Raw genomic sequence first — 8,561 nt, forward strand, 5'->3', positions numbered from 1 at the left:
TCCTGGTTCACACAGAGACGAAACCATCCATTGAGTCTCATTCACTGTGCTAATTTAGCCTAACTTAGTGCAGTGATACAATGTGGTCTGTTGGTATTAACCATGTGGCCATGCTGAGTGTCCTATAGACTCACATATTTTGTGAAAAAACCTACAGTACTAATAACTCACATGAGTTGGAGGCTGGCGATGAGTGCCCCACCCTGGAGGACCATTCAGACAGTCCACGAGCCCCACCCTGGAGGACCATTCAGACAGTCCACGAGCCCCACCCTGGAGGACCATTCAGACAGTCCACGAGCCCCCCCTGACTGATTTGGATCAAGAAGGTCATTCTGAGAGAGATAGCCTGACCAAGGACGGCACGTTCAAGAGTTTTGGAGAGAAAAGAAAGAAGGGATACTGGTCTGTAGTTGTTGACATCGGAGGGATCGAGTGGAGGACCATTCAGACAGTCCACGAGCCCCACCCTGGAGGACCATTCAGACAGTCCACGAGCCCCACCCTGGAGGACCATTCAGACAGTCCGAGCCCCACCCTGGAGGACCATTCAGACAGTCCTCGAGCCCCACCCTGGAGGACCATTCAGACAGTCCACGAGCCCCACCCTGGAGGACCATTCAGACAGTCCTCGAGCCCCACCCTGGAGGACCATTCAGACAGTCCACGAGCCCCACCCTGGAGGACCATTCAGACAGTCCACGAGCCCCACCCTGGAGGACCATTCAGACAGTCCACGAGCCCCACCCTGGAGGACCATTCAGACAGTCCACGAGCCCCACCCTGGAGGACCATTCAGACAGTCCACGAGCCCCACCCTGGAGGACCATTCAGACAGTCCACGAGCCCCACCCTGGAGGACCATTCAGACCGTCCTCGAGCCCCACCCTGGAGGACCATTCAGACAGTCCTCGAGCCCCACCCTGGAGGACCATTCAGACAGTCCACGAGCCCCACCCTGGAGGACCATTCAGACAGTCCACGAGCCCCACCCTGGAAGACCATTCAGACAGTCCACCATTCATCTCATATACATATGTATATACTGTACTCTACAACATCGACTGCATCCTTATGTAACACATGTATCACTAGCCACTTTAACTATGCCACTTTGTTTACTTTGTCTACACACTCATCTCATATGTATATACTGTACTCGATACCATCTACTGTATGCTGCTCTGTACCATCACTCATTCATATATCCTTATGTACATATTCCTTATCCCCTTACACTGTGTATAAGACTGTAGTTTTGGAATTGTTAGTTAGATTACTTGTTGGTTATCACTGCATTGTCGGAACTAGAAGCACAAGCATTTCGCTACACTCGCATTAACATCTGCTAACCATGTGTATGTGACAAATAAAATTTGATTTGATTTGAGCCCCACCCTGGAGGACCATTCAGACAGTCCACGAGCCCCACCCTGGAGGACCATTCAGACAAGCCACGAGCCCCACCCTGGAGGACCATTCAGACAGTCCTCAAGCCCCACCCTGGAGGACCATTCAGACAGTCCACGAGCCCCACCCTGGAGCTGCATCAGAAGGCCCACTCACTCACACAGGCCAGTGGGACCAGCCCAGGATTGTCAACTATGCAGACACTCCTCGTCTGTACTTCCCCTAGCACTACTGCCAGACACAGAACAAGCCAGCCCCCAGAGAGCTGAAAGATAAAGCAGATAATCGGGAGGCTAAAACCAACAAGTATTCTAAACCCCCCCCCCCCTTGAGATACATGTTAATGTCAATGGAGCAGAGTGTTGTAGGTGGACAACAGGCTTGAGTCACTCCCGTCTGCCTTCTCCTCTCCTCTTCTTCCCATACGAATGTGTCCAAGATCTGTGAGCTGTGTTTATTCTCGATAAGTACACACAGCTGTCAGCGTCCAGCGAACAATGCTGGCAGCTCCACATGCGCAATTGACAGGGGACACATTACAGATCCTATTCTCAGAGGTACTACACTAGCTATCTATTCTACTGCATGTTCAGACCAGTGTGTGACGTCCCAGACACATTAGCGTGTGTGTGTGTGTTCGGAGGGTTGAAGTGATTCACAGCAATCATTCAATGGTCATATGATGTGTATCCAGCTCAACTCAATGCTACGTTTTGTCTAGATACGCACTGTAGGATGTAGATTGGCCTACAGATGTTTTGGTTAGATACGCACTGTAGAATGTAGATTGGCCTACAGATGTTTTGGTTAGATACGCACTGTAGAATGTAGATTGGCCTACAGATGTTTTGGTTAGATACGCACTGTAGAATGTAGATTGGCCTACAGATGTTTTGGTTAGATACGCACTGTAGAATGTAGATTGGCCTACAGATGTTTTGTCTAGATACGCACTGTAGAATGTAGATTGGCCTACAGATGTTTTGGTTAGATACGCACTGTAGAATGTAGACTGGCCTACAGATGTTTTGGTTAGATACGCACTGTAGAATGTAGATTGGCCTACAGATGTTTTGGTTAGATACGCACTGTAGAATGTAGATTGGCCTACAGATGTTTTGGTTAGATACGCACTGTAGAATGTAGATTGGCCTACAGATGTTTTGGTTAGATACGCACTGTAGAATGTAGATTGGCCTACAGATGTTTTGTCTAGATACGCACTGTAGAATGTAGATTGGCCTACAGATGTTTTGGTTAGATACGCACTGTAGAATGTAGATTGGCCTACAGATGTTTTGGTTAGATACGCACTGTAGAATGTAGATTGGCCTACAGATGTAGGATCTTACATTTAGAATAACACTTTGTTCGTCCAGGATGGATGTTGTTGTTCTTTGGCATCACCTTCCATTAAAAGGATCGCATACATTTGCACATCATACACATTTAAACCAGTCAGTCCATCACATTTCATACACTAAAAACATAGTGGACATTGATATGTTGACTCACTCACTGGATAGAGAAGTGCATATACAGATACAATTGACTTTGCATTTAGTAGTCCATAGGCACAAGGAACACAGGAATGTTTGAACACGTTCTTCCTGGCTATGGGCATTCTGAAGCGCCAGCCAGAAGGAAGTCTCTCAAACTGAGGGTGTAGTGGGAGGGGTCGGCAGTTTGCTACAGCAGGAAAATAATACTGGAGAAAAAGGAAAATGTGAATTATAATTACATTTACATTTTTGTAGGGGTTGATCGATTTTTCATAAGGAAAAATAAACATTTCAAAGTGGAAATTAAACTTCAGAAGTCTTTTTAAAATGTTCTGCATTGTGATTAAATTAAGATGTTAGTGAAACAATATATGAAAACAGATTTTTTTTTAAAGTAACCTAAACCCAATTAAGGATAAGAAAACCTACCAGTCATTATTACATTATTCCCACAAAACCGCAGCCTACTATCAATCTAGGCCTCCTCAAAGTAAACATTTTAATATTTTCAAATCCCACATAAATATTACATGAGATTCTGTTATGTTCTGTTAATAGCTGGCATGTTCCACTGCTGAACCAGTTGATCAGGAACATTAGAGAGAGGAGGCCTCAGGTTAAGTCCCAAATGGCACCCCATTCCCTATAAAGTGCACTACTTGTGACCAGGGTCCCATAGGGATCTGGCTAAAAGTAGTGCACTGTATAGGGAATGGAGTGCCATTTGGGACACATACTCAGTGTGTACTCCACTTCAGGGGATTTCTGTCTACCTGGTAGGAAAGCAGACTGTAAATCAGACAGGAAAAAGGTAACGCGTGTGGTTAGCTCTTGTGAGGTTTGTGCCGACTGCTCGACGCTAAATAAGCTGAGAAGTGAAGTTATCGTGGTGATGATCTAGGACTTTGTCATGGTGCTATTTAAAGTGATACACCCTCAACTACATCTTAAGTAGGCTATACGTTTAAAAGATAGTTATTAGTTATGATCATGACGAAAAGGAAAGGACCGGTTTCACTGCCCGGCTACAATTGAGGGATTCGGGCATTGTGTCATATTTAATGTCAATGATGATGAAAGTGACAAGACATAGGCTATTGCTCCATTGCCCAGACAACTGTGAAAGGGACATCATTGTGGACATCACTGTTTTGTAACAGTAGGAGATCTCCATTTCCAACACTAGTCCCCATTACTCAACGAAACACACAGCTTCACCCCAAGACTTAACTGGGTCGCAATCTCCAAACACCCATCTCCTCTCCAATCATATGCACACACACACCACAACTCAACAGTCCTGTTTTTTCAGATGGCCACTGCATTGCATGCGGAGAGCAGACAGACGGTTTTGCCATCCCTGCTTCTCAAAATAGCCCAGTTAGCACACCGGGGTCAGATGGTTTTGAAATGCTGCCGGAGCTGGAAGGACACGTGGAGGGCTTCGAGTGCCCCGAGGACCGAGGCCTCAAAGAGGAGGTATCACACTTCCAATGACAATGAGAGAGAGACCAGAGAGAGAGAGAGAGGTATAGGAGGGCTAAATAAGATGACAGAGGAGTGAGGTGAGACTCGAGGAGAGGCTAAGAAAACACCTGTGGCTTTCTCCCTCAGGAGACACGAGGAGAGCACTCAAGGTCCTCGACGGGACTAAATATACGACCCACCAGTGGAAACAACATGGCCGCTGGTGGTCTGATGAGGGAGGGGAGACGCCGGCAGGTGGAGAGGGCATTTGGTTCATTGACTATTCATTAGCTTGTCCGATGACAGTGGAATACATTTCATTTCTGCTTACGGATAAGATCAGGCAGACAACATCCGTAGATAAGTGCCATGTGGTGTTCTGAATAAGTATCATTCTGGACCTACATTAGGCAATGGTGTTTGAGAAAATACTCTGAGAATTGCAGAGTATCATGTGATTAGCTACAGTATGTGCATATCGACTACAACTCAAGCTAAGATAAGTCAATCGACAGTGTCCAGGCAGTACTGACAGAACTGAAGGGGAAAGCTGTTTGGTGAAATCTACTCTCACTTCATCATCCTAGGGACTGAGTTAGGCTATTGATTGGTCAGAAAGTAGGCCAATGCCTACTGTAGCAGGAGAACATGCAGTCTCCTAATGATTTGACCACATCAGTACCCTCTCCCCTCAGGGCAGCAGTTAGAAGAGAGTGAGTCATGGTAGAAACGGAACAAAAAGAACCATTCAAACACTCAGTAACACCAGATCAACTCTAGCCAAGAACTCTTAAACCACCCCTCCTCCTCCCTCTATCTCCAGGCAAAACCAGCTCACCAGACTGCTATGGCTGCGGTGAGACCAAGCCTAGCCAATCCGGTTGTCTCTGGGTAACTGTCTCCCCTCCGCCCTTACCATTTTGACAGTTATTTCTAAAAAACCACCACGGAGCCAACCCTGCCCTGGAGTCCTGAACCACATCAGAGAAACTTCTGTTATGGCATCCTGGCATTAGAGAGAGGAGAAACATACAAGATCCATTACCCAATGCAGCTGAATCTTCTGATCTAGGATCAGTTTCTCCTTTCAGATCATATTGAGTAAGATTGTATGGGCAGGGAGGACCTGATCCTAGATCAGCACTAGATCAAAGAGGAGAAACATACCAGATCCATTACCCAATCAAACTGCAGTCTTGACAGTTTAATTTCTCCCAGTTGGAAGGTACTTCCAAATCCTTCCTTGCTAACCAACTAACTAGACCCTCGTCCCACGCATGCTGCCCTCAACGGGTTCCTATTGGTTACCGGGCCTGCCCACGCTCCAGCTCCATCCACATCGGACAATCCCATGGTGACGGGCAGCTGAGCGGTTCTGGACCGTTGCTGGACGAATCAGTCTTCTGGAATTTATAGGGTGCACCCCAAAAGGGCTCTGGCTTAAAGTTGTGTACATAGGGAATAGAGTGCCATCTGGGACACAGAGCATATTGTTTGTTTATAGCAATATACTGGAGAAGGATTGACGTCATCTGGTAACACTGACACGTACGATGATGTTCAGCAGTGTGTGCCGAGTTGTAGTACACGTCTACAGGCGCCACTTATCGCAATACGCGTCTCTACGGTTGATAGGTATCAACTATAAAGACAGGTGCAGAGCCTGTTGTCTTGCAGTAACGCTCAAGGCTCTAACCACATATGTTGTTTCCCACTGGAGACCCGGGTTCAATCCCCATGTCCTCCCTTCTCACTGTCTCTCCCCCTTGTTCCATCTAAATAAAGTGCAAAACATACCTAAGGAGAGTGGAATTCCACAGGATAGCAAGTTTATTAGTAAACTTGACCCAGGACCTCTAAGGGCTCCTTCTTGTGATGATTAGTAGTAGGCCTAGAGGGGCCTTCTGAGTGGCGCAGAGGTCTAAGGCACTGCATCGCAGATTTGGGTTCAATCCCGGGAGACCCATGAGGCGGAGCACAATTGGCCCAGCGTCGTCCGGGTTAGGGGAGGGTTTGACAGGCCGTGAACTCCATGTCCCATCGCGCTCTAGAGAGTCCTGTGGCGGGCCGGGCGCATGCAAGCTGACACAGTCGCCAGGTGTACGGTGTTTCCTCCGACACATTGGTGCGGCTGGCTTCCAGGTTAATTAATCAGTTTGTCAAGAAGCAGTGTAGCTTGGCAGGTTTGTGTTTCAGAGGACGCATGGCTCTCGACCTTCGCCTCTCCCGAGTCCATACGGTAGCTGCAGCGATGAGACAAGACTAACTACCAATTGGATATCACACAATTGGGGAGGAAAAGATAAAAAGTACCAAAATAAATACAAAACAATAAAAAAAAGTAGGCCAAGAGTAGGCAGTGAAAGGACAGTTACTAGAGTCGTGAAAGAAATTAGACAAGGAAAGGAGACAAGAAAAGGAGATAAGGAAAGGAATCAATGCAGTACTACAAGAACCAAGTTGCCTGTGGGAGCTCAATGAGTTGGATCCTCTCAGCGTGCGAATCCAATTCCCAGTCAAATCGGACTTATTCAACACATTTGGCTTTGAAAACCTCAGCGAGGCTCAAAGGGTAATGAAACCCCAGGGAATCTGGGAGGTTTGTATCTGGGAGAAATTATTCATGCTTGCAGATATCACCCGACCCATTCTACCTGCCTACAGGTAAAAAGCCTGCACATCTTATTGTACCAGCTACTAACCAATGAGATAATATTAAACGTACTGTACATAAAGGCCTATGGGCCAACATCCTGACTTTGACGCAAATCATGCATTCATGCCAATGTTAGCTTTGCATGGAAGTTTGGAATGAAAGGTTTGTTGTATTACCATTTTCATCAGACTCCGGTGTCTTCCTGCCACTCAGCTGGAGATGGATAACTGCTCTGTCTCTCTCTGTATACATGTGAAAGGGATAGAATGATTGACATGTAACACTGTGCTGTGCCTGTTTGTTTGGTAAGCGTTGTTTGAAGGTGTCTGGGGCACGGTGCGGTGTGTGTGTGGGGGGAACGTGAGGGGGAATAATGAGGGGAGAGCTCAGAGGATGACTCACCCTCAACCCTCACGACCCAGACTACACACACATACAAACACACACCACCCCATGCAAGGGCGGAGTGGAAATCTGTCACATAGGCCTCCAGGAGAAGAGAGAGAGGCCGTGTACTCTACCCAGCACGAACCCACCATACAGGACTAGTGTCAGGGAGCGAAGCCATATGAACATAATTCCTCACCTCCATAAGAGACATGCCTCTCATCAGCATCTCTGACTATTCTACTAACATCATAGTCCTTATGGACCTCAACGTGCAGTTAGCTACATCCAATGACAGTTGGTGTGAGTAAGTAGACGTTTAAACTAGGCCCATGCAAATACAGATGTCTAGTTGAATAACTAATTAGATAGATATAAGTCCTGAAAAATCGACATATAGGAGCTCATACATAAGACGCATGGACTTAGTAGTCAATATAAACATATATGTAACAAAGACATGAATGAGTCAGAGTCTCTGTCCCAGTGCGAACGAGGTTTGGGAGTGAGACCGAAAGGTGATATGGGGGAGCAAAGAAAACGGCCGCCACCTGGAAGTGTTTGATGTTGGTTATCGGTGACTCTGTCATCTGTAGCATGAACTATGAAGGGTTCAAAACTAGGTGGGATGCAAAGTGTGAGAGGATTGGGGTGTGTGTGTGTGTGTGTGTGTGTGTGTGTGTGTGTGTGTGTGTGTGTGTGTGTGTGTGAGGGAACGGGCTGAAAACGGCTGAAGAACTGCCGTTTGATGCGAGGCTCAGTCGCAGACTACAAACGAGCTGTTGCTCTCTCCCTCTCCCTCTCTCACAGAGAGAGTTCCAGCAGCAGTGTGGCCGCCATATTAAACTCCTGCATTCCTGCAGTGCTGCACGCACATACACAAAGAGAGACATACAAAACATCACACACACAGAGTAACTGACATACAGACATGGAATATACAGGAGGCCATGGTTGGCATACGGGAGTACATGAACCAAGTCAGTCCATCACGGACATCAAAGTCCATGGACCTTTTCCCTTGGAACATTTAATTATTTTTTTAAACATATACCGGATACATGCAGTTAAATGTGTTGTCTTACAGGGTATACAGTCTTACAGGGTATACAGTCTTACAGGGTATACAGTCTTACAGC

Source organism: Oncorhynchus gorbuscha, linkage group LG18 (assembly GCF_021184085.1).
Source record: "Oncorhynchus gorbuscha isolate QuinsamMale2020 ecotype Even-year linkage group LG18, OgorEven_v1.0, whole genome shotgun sequence".
Classification (NCBI taxonomy): Eukaryota; Metazoa; Chordata; class Actinopteri; order Salmoniformes; family Salmonidae; genus Oncorhynchus; species Oncorhynchus gorbuscha.